Below are 13589 nucleotides of genomic sequence, written 5' to 3'. Positions count from 1 at the left end.
TCGATCGAGTGTCCGGTTTTACGGGGGAGTTTTCTCGGGTTTTGTTAATTACGCGATTAAGGTATTTAAACATATTCGTCATTGTTTTAAATCACTTTTTACAAAACCTAAAACCTGTTTAAGAGAGAAAGCAACTAGTTCTTCTTCCTAATCGCGTTCTTGACAATTCCCGGAGTTCAGACGGTCGGTTCGTATCGTAGTTCGTGTCGTTGGATTCCTTGCGTCGAGGGTAAGCTTTTAATATAATTTCTATAATGTTTTGTTAAGATTGATGAAACCCTAATTTAGGAATTGGGGGTTTTTATGAGTAGTATTTGAATGGTAGCATCTATGTGTTGTATGATAGGAGGAGAATTCGTAGAGGAGCCGTTTTGATACAAATTTTGTAGATACCGTCTGCGTGTTGTGCTTTCCGGGTAGGATTTCCTACTCAGTATTAGTCCCATAATGGGATATTGGTGATGTCTTTGTAGTTAGTTGTTTGATATGATGATTGTGATTGTGATTGTGATTGTGGTTGTGTTTGTTGATGGTTCTCGAGATGCGTTCTACCGAGTGGGGTCACTTGGGAGTGATCTCACGCCCTAGTTTCGCCCTTCGTGGAACCCGCCACGAAAGGGGATGTGCACATTAATGGACGGGGTTATCGCTCGTATGAGGAGCGGGGCTTAGGTGGGAACGGCTGCGGTCCCCCATCTGGCGTGGTCGGGTCCAGTGGACGGTCGAGATTGAGATGATGGGAATAGGTTGGTGGTGTGTGTGTGTGTGTGTGTGAGTTCATTGTCTGTTTATCTTATTGTTGATGTATATTGAGTTGTGTGATTAGTATTGACCCCGTTTAAATGTTTTAAAAATCGTGGTGATCCATTCGGGGGTGGTGAGCAGTTGCAAGCGGTATATCTTGGATACGCGTGGGATCTAGTGGGGATGGAGTCATCACATATCGAGTCTTAGTCTTCATTGTGTTTGTTAGGACAGTTCCTTTCGGTTGGTTTATAGTTTGAGAACAGTTGTATTTTGCTTACAGTTGGTTTTGTAATGTAATCACTTAAACTTATTTAATAAAGTATGTTTCTTCATTGTCTTATGATTATCATGCCTCGGGTAACCGAGATGGTGGCATCCTTATACCTGAGTGGTCCTGGTAAGGCACTTGGAGTATGGGGGTGTTACAACCAAACCTGGTTTGAGCCTCCTGCTTTTTATTCTGTCCGTGACATGATATTGGCTCAAGGTTGGGAAAGATTACTGGAAATGCGTGAACCGGTCTTTGTGAGTGAAGTGATTCAATTCTTTGCAACTGTCCGAATTGATAAGTCGGGTGAATTTCTTACGGCTAAGGTGAACGGTAAGCCTCTAAAACTGACTCAATCTGATTTTGCTACCGCCCGTGATATCCCCGTCGGAGGTTATGACAAACTCCCCTCCGAAACATGGGTCGCTTTACCTTATGCCTCACCCCTTAATGTCGCCCAAGTAGTGTGTCCCAAAACTGTCTCTCCTGGTCCAGTGAGCAACACCCAAATACCCCCTCCTCTTCGAATCATTTTTAACATGTTGTGTCGATCAATTTATCCCTCGGGTGATCGGGGAAAACTCACCATAGCCCAACAATATTTAATCTATCATATCGCAACTCACAAAAAGGTGAACCTAGTTGGGTTAATGTTCAAACGTTTTCATCTTATTTCGACCAAACTTCGTAGACCCTCCTCTAGCGTGCTACACTTACCCTATGGAATATGGCTGTCGGTTGTGCTCAAGGCACATGGGGTTTTAGTGAGTACTAGCTTGGGGTCATTGGATATGTGTGATGTTATGAGTGATGGTCAAATGGGGAAAATGCTCATCAAAGTTGAAAATGATGAATTAATCTCGGTGAAAATTAAGAAGGACCCGGAGGTTGGGTCGTCTAGTCAAGTGAATACGGGTAGCATGCGGGAAGTTCTTAATGCCGTGGCTGAGTTGAGTGCTTGGCTTAAGGAAGATGCTCATCAAAAGGAATTGGCAATCTCGGCCCTTGCTTATACAGTGGACCTCATCCGTGGTGAGGTGGATATCATTTCCACCCTCGTGTCAACAAAGGAAATTGGTGATGATGCTCATGTGGATGATGATCCTTTGGGTAGTGGCTCGGATGGTGAACAAGCTTCCTCCCCTTAGCCTATCCCTTTTACTCTCGGCCCCCTTAACCTTTATCCCTGCCTTTTTCATTTTGCCCCACCTTGTTTGTGCCCTTCTAAGACATTATTTCTTCACTTGTTATGTTAATGCTTGGTGGTGTATTCTAAACTCTATTTAGCCATGGTGAACTTTGATTAACTTATGTTTAATCCTTGTTTATGTTGACTTTGTTACCTTGTCACGATTACATGTGTCTTTTTGTGTTTTCTTATGAATTATCTGCACTCTAATGCTTTTGACATCCCTATCCGTTTGATGATGTCAAGAGGGGGAAAAGGTAAACTCATGCTCTTAATCTCTTTGCATATTGATTAACTAATGCCTTGTCTAACCTTCTTAGTTTTGAATCTTGTTTTGGGGCAATGTAAAATTGTCATGGTAGTTTGATTCTAGCTTTTGCCTTAGGTAAGGTAATATTGTCCCTTCTCTCATTTGATCTTGCTTGCATAAAATCTTGAATCAAGGTGTTTACATTGCTTATACATTCGTTTGGGGCTTGTCATCATCAAAGGGGGAATTTGTTGGGTTCCTTATGGTTGATGATAACATGCCCATTTGATTTGTCCTATCTTAGTTTACCTTTTCAGGTTTATTGATGTAATCAAGCATGGATTAAGAAGTGTTGAAGTTGTTAATCATCCCTTTGTAATGAGTCTTAGTGTCATCTAATGTACAAGCAAGAAAGTAGAGTATCTTAGAGTAATTGAAACAGTCAAGTCGATTGTTGCTTTCATTAGTAAACAGCTGCTTGGATTGTTGCCACAATTCGTAAAACTTGAAGTCCTTTTATCTTTCAAAAAGCTTCCACGTGACTCTTATTTTTCAAAGATAAAACTTCAGATTTTATTAGGAGATGGTCTTCAATAAAGAGTGGTTTGAATTATTATTAATTTCAAAATATTTCCTCTTTATGCAAATTCAACCCTTTGGTCTTTTAGAAAACAAAAAATGCTTTTTGCCATATTTGTGTTAATTGTCATCATGTGACTTGTCTCACATCCTTTGTCTTCTGAATTTGCATGAGCTTTTAAGGTTATCTTTCAAACACTCTTTCTCTATTCTTGCCTTTGCAAAAGAGCCCTCTTTGGTGCAAGTTTTGGGTGGTTGCAAATTCCCTTCACATGTGTGGTCTTTGACCCTTCAAAACCCTAGCAACCCCTTCACTCACCTTCTCTATATAAACCGTGCCTCTCCTTCATAAAATCTAAAGATTTCTTTCTGAATTTATTTTCAAGTTTGCAAATTTGTTTTTCAAAGCTTTAAACCGTGTCACATTTGCAAAACCTTTAAAGAGTCTTCAAGTTGTTACAGTCGTGGCTACTGTTACTTTATAATACTAAACTCTCATGCTTATGAATTGTTGATCTTGTAAAAGTTGTCCATCTCTATTCTTTGCTAAGAATATGTTAGTGGAAACTTGATCCTATAACATTCTAAGTGTGTTAGTAGAGTTTAGGACGGAGTAGTCTTTAACTCTTGGCAACCGGAGTAGGTTGCGAGTTAGCTTGTCATAAGAACGGAGTAGTTCTTGTACTAGCTTTACAACCGGAGTAGGTTGATGTCTTTTATTGTAAGGGTCTTTTAGTTGTCGGAGTAGATCACTAAAAGAAAGCAATAAAAAGGTAGATTGGACGTAGGCACTTGAGTTTCTTGCCGAACCAATTCAAAAATCTCGCGTGTTCAATTGTTTTACTTTATTTTCGCTGCAATTTACTTTGTTTGTTTGTCGTGCTTTGCTTAAACCTTCGAAGCAACAGTTCATTATACTGTCACATTTGGTCTGCAGTCGTATTCCACAAACTGAGACAAATAGCTACAGTCAGAACGATTGTTACTTTCATACTTCAGCAAACATTCATCGTGATACTTGTTTAGTCTTTCAATATTATTCAAAGTATCCTCTAATCTCTCTTGTGCTCGTAACTCACTTTAATTCAATAAAGTTGAAGTTATAAATTTTTAAATAGTACCTAATTCACCCCCTCCCCCTCTTAGGTACTTGAATCCATAAACTCAACACACTGATATTGGACTTGATGAAGATGCATTTCCATTCAGATGTCTTGTACTGCCTATACATCCATCTAGGCTCATTAGCTCTATGTATGAGGGGGCTACTTCTGAAGACTCAAAGTGTAGCTCAGAGCTGTGCTTCTAAGTTTCTATCATATGCTGGCAAATTCCATGTTCTTAATGTTATTATTTTTGGCCTCTGTAACTTTTGGAGTGGTAGTTTACTACTGCCTAAGATTATTACCACTGGTCTCACTACCTACTGTAGGCAATTATTCTGGGGATATAATGATGGAGCTCCTAAAATGATCTTCAAAAGCTGGCACAGCATCTGTGCTTCCTGGTCAGGGGGGGGGGGGGGGGGAGGGAGTTAAGGTGAAAGATGTCACTGCTTAGAATCAGGCTAGTATGCTGAAATGGTTATGACACCTTAACAGAGGCACTGGCTCCATTTGGTCCACCTCGGTCTCTCATTACTACCTTTCCCACTGCTCTATATGGGATTTTTTCGTGCAGGAGTATTAATTTAACAGTCTTAGAGGTGTGATCCAGGTTAAGGACTTCCTACTAAGTAAATTAGAAAGGCTGAAAGCTGCCAAGTCTGTTCTAAACCAATGCTATATTCATGGTAAATTTTAGTGAGGAAAGCCTACGACTTGATGGGAGCTACTGCTCCAATTAAAGCCTATTACAAGGCAGTACATGGGTGTATGCTCTTAACAAAGAAAAAAGTCATCCTTATGTTGGCTGTTCAGAGAAAACTAGCCACCTCTGATCTATTCATTCAACGTTGATTATGCTTAGTTAACAGGTGCCCGTTCTGTAAATGTTGTGCAGAGACCTCAAGACATCTGTTTTTTACTTGTCAGTATTCTGCTGCAATTCTTAATTCTATTCTCTACTGGATTGGTGCTAAGGTGCCGACCACTCAACTTACCAACTTACTAGTATGGACTCACAATCTGAAACTGAGGAGAAAATGGAAAGCTAAATGGCTAGGTTGTTGTATAGCTACCAGAGTCTATGCCATTGGAGAGAATGTAATAGAAGACTCTTTAAGGGACGAAGAGGATAGCTGATTCACTTTTTCGAGAAATTCAGGTTATTGTAAGTACGATACTCATACATAGATAAATAAATAGACATATAAGAAGAAATTATAGAGGCTTTAAATAGCTAGTTTCTTTAGTGGCTATGATTTTTAAGAACTCACTCATGTATACTTTTTGTTATATATGAGAAATATCTTTCTTGCAAAAAAAAAAAAAATTCCAAAAGGCAATTAGTCATTATTTATTTAATTTGTAGTTATACTTTGTTCAAGGGTTGGCCTTACTCAGTCCAAAGCTAGGGTAAACCACCGGCCTCTTTGAGATCTTAAAATGTTACAAATTGCCTACCAACAAGGCTATATTTTAACTCAATGGAAATCCAACTCCTGATTAGTCTCTTATCATTAGGCCAACTCTTGTTGATACCGTTACATTAATTATTAAGTCTCTCTTAAGACAGTTATATCCGTCTTAAGAATAAGACGGGTCAAGTAATACATCACTCGTGTGGATGAGACAGATACTTTTGTTTTCCCTATGCATTATGCCTTTGTCTTATCCATCTTATATGCAGGTCCAGTCCTGAGTTTTCCGAGTCCTTGGGCAAAGGTGTAAAGCGGAGTCCCTTCAAAAACAATACAATGCATAATATTTAAGAAAAACATATGATAACAATTCTATTAAAAATACATTTTTTACACATGGTAGATTTGTAGTGATGTCTAAGAAGGTGATGGAAAAAGGAAAACAACTTTTTATATGGTGGCCAAATTTGGTAGTGACCAAAGAATAGTGTTCATATTTTGGAGTAGGTTTAATGCAGTTCTTTAGTGCAGCGGAACATGCATTATGGATTTCAAGCAGAGCCATGCCGGATTTTGAGTGGGTGATTTTTCTTTCGCCCAAAATAAGATCTACCCTAAGGGATTTTGACCGACATTTAGTGGTGACCAAAGGGTTGGTGGTCGAATTTTAGTAGTGAGATGACGCAATTTTGGTGTTAATTTGGCCAAGATGGTGATGACCTATAATTTAGGTGGTGGTTTGATAAAAGAGTTGTGATGTGTGCTTATTTTGTATCAATTTTTCCCTTCTTCCCTATGCATTTTGTCTCTAATTTAGACGACTTTGACATCTTAGCTTGCATTTTATGTCCTTAGTCCCGTTCTAAGAGTTTTTGTCACGCCTTGTAGGATTTGAGCCAAAAAGGACTAAGGAAGCAAGCAAAGCGACTCATGAAGCTAGCATGGGGAAGGAGGGAAGAAAGCAGAGAAGGACTCCGGGCCAGTCGGCCGACAGCCGGTCTACTAGCTGAGATTCCCTCATAGGAGTTTTGGAAGATTTTTGAAGTGAAGAATCAGCGGGTTCTGCCCTGGTCAACCGGCCCGGAACCACTGCTAACGCAAGACAAGACAAATTTTGAAGAAGAAATTCAAGGGGATCTCAGCCGGTCCGCCACCGGCGCCCGGTCCGCCGGCCCAGACTCCCTTCTCCGCATTTTTGGCCTCCCTTCTTTATTTGACCTAATTATGAGAACACTATATATAGACCGTCATAATTTGTATTAAACACAATACCCTAGATCTGAAAAATTTCCTAATCTTTCCTTAATTAATTGTTAGTTACTCTACAATTAGTTTAGTTCTACTTTAGTTGGGTTCTTTACATATTGGTATTGGGTTGTAATTGAAGATCTTGAAGGATTTATTCCATAATCAATCTAAAGTTTCAATCTTTCATCTTGTTTGGTATAATCATCTTCTTTATTTCACTTTATTTTGAATTCTTTACATTTCTATTTCACATTAATTTTTGTTCGAAGTAGTGTCATGTTTGTTGCTATGTTGATGTTGTTTTCTTTATTTTTTTACATGTCAATTGTTAGCATGTGTGAGTAGTATCCTATAAGTCTTAGGGGGATCTTGGGTAAGGATAGAATGAAGAATATGGGTTGTTAACATATGGTTTGTGGGTAAATGTTCGGTCTTTCTACCAATGTATATAAAGTGTTTGATGAAAAGTTTGTATGAAATTTCAAAACCTTTTGCTGATTTATGCTTAGCATCTTCTTGATGAGAATAAAAAGTGATGTTTGATAGTGTGTGCATCAAGGATTGGAAGCAAGGTAAAGAATTTTTGAAAGACTTTAGGATTATTAAGAAATTAGTTCTAAAATGTAGGCCACACCACTTTCCACAACTTGTTAAACTTATAATCATTTCCACACTACTTGAGTGAACCCGAAAGTATTAGCCTTTATTATATTTGTATAAACTCATCTTATTTATTGTCTTGCTTTATTCATCTTAATTAGTTTACACCTTACTTAATAGGTAAACAACCACTTTCAATTGTTAGGCTAAACTTTGATTCGAGCAAGCGAAGTACTAATCCCCGCCATCCTTGTGATCGACACTCGATTATACTACTTAATGTAGCTTATTTATAAATTGTTTTTGATAAGGGAATCGACGAAAAATCTCTTCATCAAAATGGCGCCGTTGCCGGAGATGGCATTAGGTTATATTTAGCTAGTTAGAGTGAAGAGTCTATCTATTCGAAATACTCAAGAGGGAGGGGGGGGGGGTGAATTGAGTATAAATAAATATGCCCACTTTTTCGCTTATGTCCATATAAAGAGTGTATATAGTAATTAGTATGAATTTATTTATTACATTCAACTAACTCAATTTTATGTGAAATAGAAATGAACAAAACAAATGAAAGAAAGAGGTGTAAAGGAGACACAGAATTTTGAAGTGGTTCAATTTCACAAGTCGAAACCTACGTCCATTATTCTCGGTTAATAATTTTAGTACCTTTCTATGGATTACAAAATTATTAACCCACTCGTACAACTAACTCTAGTTGTAACTCACTTGTGTATCGTGAAATACTCAATTTGACTAATCTTATGTTAATAAGAAAGTACTTGATTGTTCTTCTAATGTTCACACAATTGAACGAGTAAGAAACAATAATATGAAATACTATTAACCAATAACGTAATTGTTAAAAATAACTTGCAATATGGAACATGACTTTTCAACAGATTTTCGCATGAAAAAAAAACGTTTACTCGATTGAATTAAAAGTGTTTACTCGATTTGTTTGTAAGGATGTTTTTAGCATGAAAAGTTTTTTTTTGGTGGAAATGTAAGTAATATTAAGAACGTCCCCAAAAGGGAAAGCAAGCACCAATTACAACCCTACCAGTTTAAGATCACCTTACATAGGTGTGCATGAAAAGTTATTCTAAAGTGAATGAGATGCATGTGTATTTGTAGTAGAGAATGAGATCTAGGTTTAAAGAAAAACCCTAGGTGTGACGTGAGTGTTGTCGTGTGAGGCAAGAACAATTAGGTCAAATCTTCCTTAATTCTTCTCCAAGTTATCTAATAATATCTTTAAAGAATAGGAAAGAATAAGTCAAATAATATATAAAGATAAAATATGTCAATCAAATATTATTACTAAGATTTATTCTAAACCCTAATTTGTACAAGAGATATTCGAATAAGGTGGCAAAGCGGCTCATAAGCCGGCCATCCAAAGCCCGAAACCCTAGGTAACATATTAGATTTGATAATTAGGGTTTAGTGGTGAATAACTATGAAAACCATAGATAGCATGACAACTCACAAGTTTTTTTATTAATCAATAAGATAATCATAGATTTATTTAATTCAACTAAGTATAAACCTCATACTACTAAAAAACACTTTTATTTTGAAAGATTTAAAACTTCAATCACGAAAATATTTTATTTTGAAACTCAAAATCGTGTTATCCATATTGCAGTTCAAAGTTATAGATCAAACAACTATAACATTAAGTTTGGTAAGTAAAGTTATAGGTGAAACAGCTATAACTTTACTTTGCTAAAATAACGTCTATTAACACCGTTATTGAATCATGACCTATACTAGCTAATCTTCCTGGAGATCTTTACTATATGGTTCACCTCTTCATTCTGATTACAATATCTTCATCTTGAGCTTGACTTAAGCTTCTTTCATGACTTGAAGCTTGAAGCCTTGAAGTTTGTTCTTGTACTTTGTCATAAGCTCAATTTGATCTTGAAGTTATAACTCATCTAACTATAACTTTACTTCACAAATTGTAACCATGTTTAATCTTACACAACTAAACAAATGATTACGATCACCAAGTATATATTTAATAAAATACACTTGTCATTATCAAAACACAAAGGCATATAACTATATGGTCCAACATAGAGTCTTAGGCTTAGTCTTAGTGTAGTTGTTTATCCATTTGAGCAGTGACTTGTTTTCTTGTAGAGAGTTTGTGTTATTGCTAATCCCTAGTGCCTAAAAAACACTAGTAGTCTAACGGTTAATCGAGTTGCATGCCTAGGAGAAAGAATCACTCTTTGTTTCAAAATTCCGACCCCGAGAGGCTTTTCCGAGCTTTAACAAATATAACAATAGCAAGGGTACGAGAATCTGCTCAAGCAAGCTTGAACCAAACAACCACATCCATCTAATTGCACCTTGAAACCACCACTCATGGGCCAACAAACGACATAGTTGATCCTCTCATAGAAAACCCCTCTCATAATTTTGAGCTTCCCTTAAATACCATACCACAAACACTAACAAATACACCAATTCCAAACCCTCAAATGGAGGCATTAAGAGATCAATGTGCCAAACCCGGATGGCTCCTCCTCACAAATCAATTTTGGTACCTTTGCTCCAAATAATTTCTAGATTCATCCCGCCCAATTCAGATTGATTGAGAGGGTTATTTTTCATGGAAGCGTGGACGAGGATGCCCATTTACATCTTCGCAAATTCAAGAGCAAGGTTGCCATGATGAAAAGAAAGGAGTCTCCAAAGACACTCTAAGGCTCATGTTGTCCTCTTTCACTTTAAAAGACAAGGCGAATAGATGGCTAAATGTTCATGCACCAAAAACATTCACAACTTGGGATGCTTTTGCAAAGGCATATTTTGCCAAATATTACCCTTGTTCAAAAACGGCCATTCTCCGAAATGAGATTACAACTTTCCAACAAGAAGATGAGGAATCTCCTGGAGAGACATGGAACCGTTTTCATGACTTGATTGCTAGATGCACCCACCATGTGATGTGACCAATATTTGAGCATACTTAGTCCCCGAATTAGCCTCGTTCCCATGCTTTTTAATGCATATTTGGGTCATTTACTATCTTTAGTCCTTTGTTTTGCATAATCTTTGAGGTTTTGTTTCCTTGGTAGGAGAGGAGTGAAAACCTTGCATTTTCATGGCAAAATAGAGCTAAATTGATCGAATCTAATGACCAAGCATCAAAGAGAAGACAAGACTAGAAGGCCTTTGTACATATAGTAGTAGATGGGCAATGATGAAGAAGATCCTTGCATCCCCGACAAAATCCCGGAGGATTGTTGGGAGAAGAGAAGAAGAAAAGAAGAAATGGAAGCTGACAAAGAATCCGCTCGTCCAACCACTCGGGACGCCCATCCAGAAGCTTCCCAGGACGCTCGTCCAAGCTTCCCAGACGCTCGTCCAGCCATCTTAGAATCCGCCCGTCCCGACCCTTAGACGCTCGGATTGTGTTACAGGACAACACGTCCTCTTCTTCCCTCCATTGAAGATGCGCATATTTTTGGAAGACTAGCAAAAAGGAGACCCGCATCTTTTCTTGAGAGGAGCGATTCCTCAAGGGCTTAATCGTCATTTAAGCACTTAGTAAACCCTAATTTGTGCACCTAATCCCCACTATAAATACCCCATTACTCTAATTAGATGATCATGTTCTTCTTATCAATCTTTAGTGTAGTTTATATCATTCTAATCTCTTCTTAATGTTGTAATCAACTTCTAATCAAATATTAATACAAATCTCATTTCCTTAATTTCTCTTTTGTTCCTCTTTTATTTTGGGTAATTGAAGATTATTTAGGTTTATTGGGAGATTGACAACCTTCCATCAATCATCAAGTACGTCTTTTATTCTTTCCATTATTATTTTGGAATCATCATTAGGTAAAACTCTCTTAATCCCTTTTTAATTATTGTTAATCATCTTCATTTATTCATCATGTTTTTCTTTGTTAATATGATTGACAACCTTGTTAACATGTTAAACATGATAATGAGTGAGTAGTTTCCTTAACTAGGGTTAATGGATAATTATGGGAAACCAACATGGGGTATGATTCATGCTTAATTTAATATGTTTTCATAATTTATTTGCTTGCTTGTTGTGATCTCAACTTATGCACATGTTATGTTTGATGAAATGCGAGCCTATGAATCCTTGCATTTTTTACCCATCACTTACCTTTTCAATGAGACTTGTAAGACATAAACCAACTCGAGTCTCATTAGACCATGCATATAGTTGAGTAGGGAGGATTAAGTCGACTTGGAGGTGCTTTACAATCTAATCGATTCGGCTCCGGGACCCAAACCTTCCTAGGATTGTAAGATATAAACCAACTCGATCCTATCACAACAATAATTGCTTGCTTATAATTTGAGAATATGTTTGTATGATCAATTCCCATGAATCCCCTATGACCCCATGACACCCTAGTGCTTTTAATCAATTGTTTACATCTCATTTTAGTCATCTTGCTCTCTTACTTTAATTGTTATTTAGTTTAGTGATCTTCTTATCTCAACCCAAATTGTGACACCCCTAGACACCGCTACTTGCAATCAAAAATCCTACATCAATACCCGTCCTTTGGGATCCGACCTTTACTTGCCTCTTTACTAATAGTAGAGTTGTTCGTGAAGTTATAAATATTGTTTCGGTCTAGGTGCTCCTAACGACAAGTAACCGAAATCTAAGCTCCAAGTGAGTCCGACCAAAAATGGCGCCATTGCCGGGGACGGTGTTAACTTGATTTGATTTTCTTTTATTGTTATTAGTTGTGTCTTTCTTTGCCTTGGGGAAGTAAAACTCCTCAAGGTTTGTTCTAATAATTTTGGAGTTGTTTGATATTTTGCATGTCTAGAAGATCACAAGGTAACTTGTTACCCATTGATCACGAAATTTAAAGGACTTTGACAACCAATAGAAGACTTTCTAGAAATAATTTGAGAGGTATTGGTGAGGTTGTAGATATTCAACCAAATACTATTGAGTTCATCAACCCTTTTGCAAGAGAAGGTGAGGAGAACCCAACACAAAATCAATCACAAAATCAACCCACAATGCCTAAGTTTTCATCACATTCCGTATCAACCGAGGTGAATCTACCCAATGGTACTACCACACCACAACACTTAACCGGAAATTTCATTGCAAAATCCGCATTTATCCAATTAGTCGAAAGAAGCCAATTTGGGGGGATGCCTAGTGAAGACCCTCATTCCCATATGGAAACTTTGTGTGACTATTGTGATGCGATTTCACAAACCGGTGTAACTCAAGACCAAATTCGATGGGTCTTATTCCCTTTTCTCTAATTGGTACTGCAAAACAATGGTTGAAAAGCCTTGATAAGACCACTCTTGGAATAGACTCTTGGAAGAAGTTGGCTCTAGCTTTCTACAAAAAATTCTACCCTTCGGAAAAGACTAACATGCTAAGAGCTCAAATTACGGGTTTTAAGCAAAGGGATGGAGAATCTTTGTATGAAGCTTTGGAGAAATTCAAAGGAATTTGTCGCTCATGTCCTCATCATGGACTTAGCGAGTGGTTCTTGGTACAACAATTTTGGAATGGTCTTTATGAAGACTCAAGAAACATTCTCAACATGGGATCAAATGGTATGTTCACCGAAGTTGACGATAATCAAACTTGGAATAATATTGAGGAAATGGCGGTCCATAATTCACAATATAGTAGACCTCGAAAGGCTACTAGAGGAGGAAAAGATGAAGTGGACTCTATTACTTAATTGGGTGCTCAACTTAGTGCTCATATTGATACCATCAACTTGAAGTTTGAGAAGGTTATGGCTAAACTTGAAGAAGCCTCAAAATCACCAAAGCATCATGTTAATGCCATGGTAGCATCTTCATCAATCCCAAGTGGGATATGTGAGAATTGTGGAACTTTGGGACAAGGCCAAAGTGAATGTAGGGAAACAAATGAACAAGTGAATGCCTTTCAAGCATATAAAAGTGGTACCCCTTATTCCAACTATTACAATGAAAGCACCAAATTCCACTCAAATCTCTCATACAAAAGCCAAAATGTTCAAAACCCTCACCAACATACACCCTACCTCCCATGAGAAACCAAAAGCAAAGACCCCTTTTCAACCAAAACCAAGGTTATCAAAATCAAACTCCATACAATCAACAAAATCACCAAGGTTTTGATGTTCAAAAAGCGGTCCTCCAAATGCAA

At 37.6% G+C, this 13589-nt stretch overlaps 2 non-coding genes across 2 annotated transcripts; both read right to left on the bottom strand.

Moving 5' to 3' along the window:
* Positions 1-10260: 10260 nt before the first annotated feature.
* On the bottom strand, positions 10261-10367 carry LOC141636328 (small nucleolar RNA R71). The gene has a single exon (XR_012540947.1). It is a non-coding gene; the product is annotated as a small nucleolar RNA R71 (small nucleolar RNA).
* Positions 10368-12816: 2449 nt separating this feature from the next.
* On the bottom strand, positions 12817-12923 carry LOC141634918 (small nucleolar RNA R71). The gene has a single exon (XR_012539632.1). It is a non-coding gene; the product is annotated as a small nucleolar RNA R71 (small nucleolar RNA).
* Between the last annotated feature and the right edge of the window lie 666 nt (positions 12924-13589).

The sequence above is a fragment of the Silene latifolia genome, chromosome Y (assembly GCF_048544455.1).
Source record: "Silene latifolia isolate original U9 population chromosome Y, ASM4854445v1, whole genome shotgun sequence".
NCBI lineage: Eukaryota > Viridiplantae > Streptophyta > Magnoliopsida > Caryophyllales > Caryophyllaceae > Silene > Silene latifolia.
The sequence above is the reverse complement of the archived record's forward strand: the minus strand, read 5'-3'. Positions and strand labels throughout refer to the sequence as shown.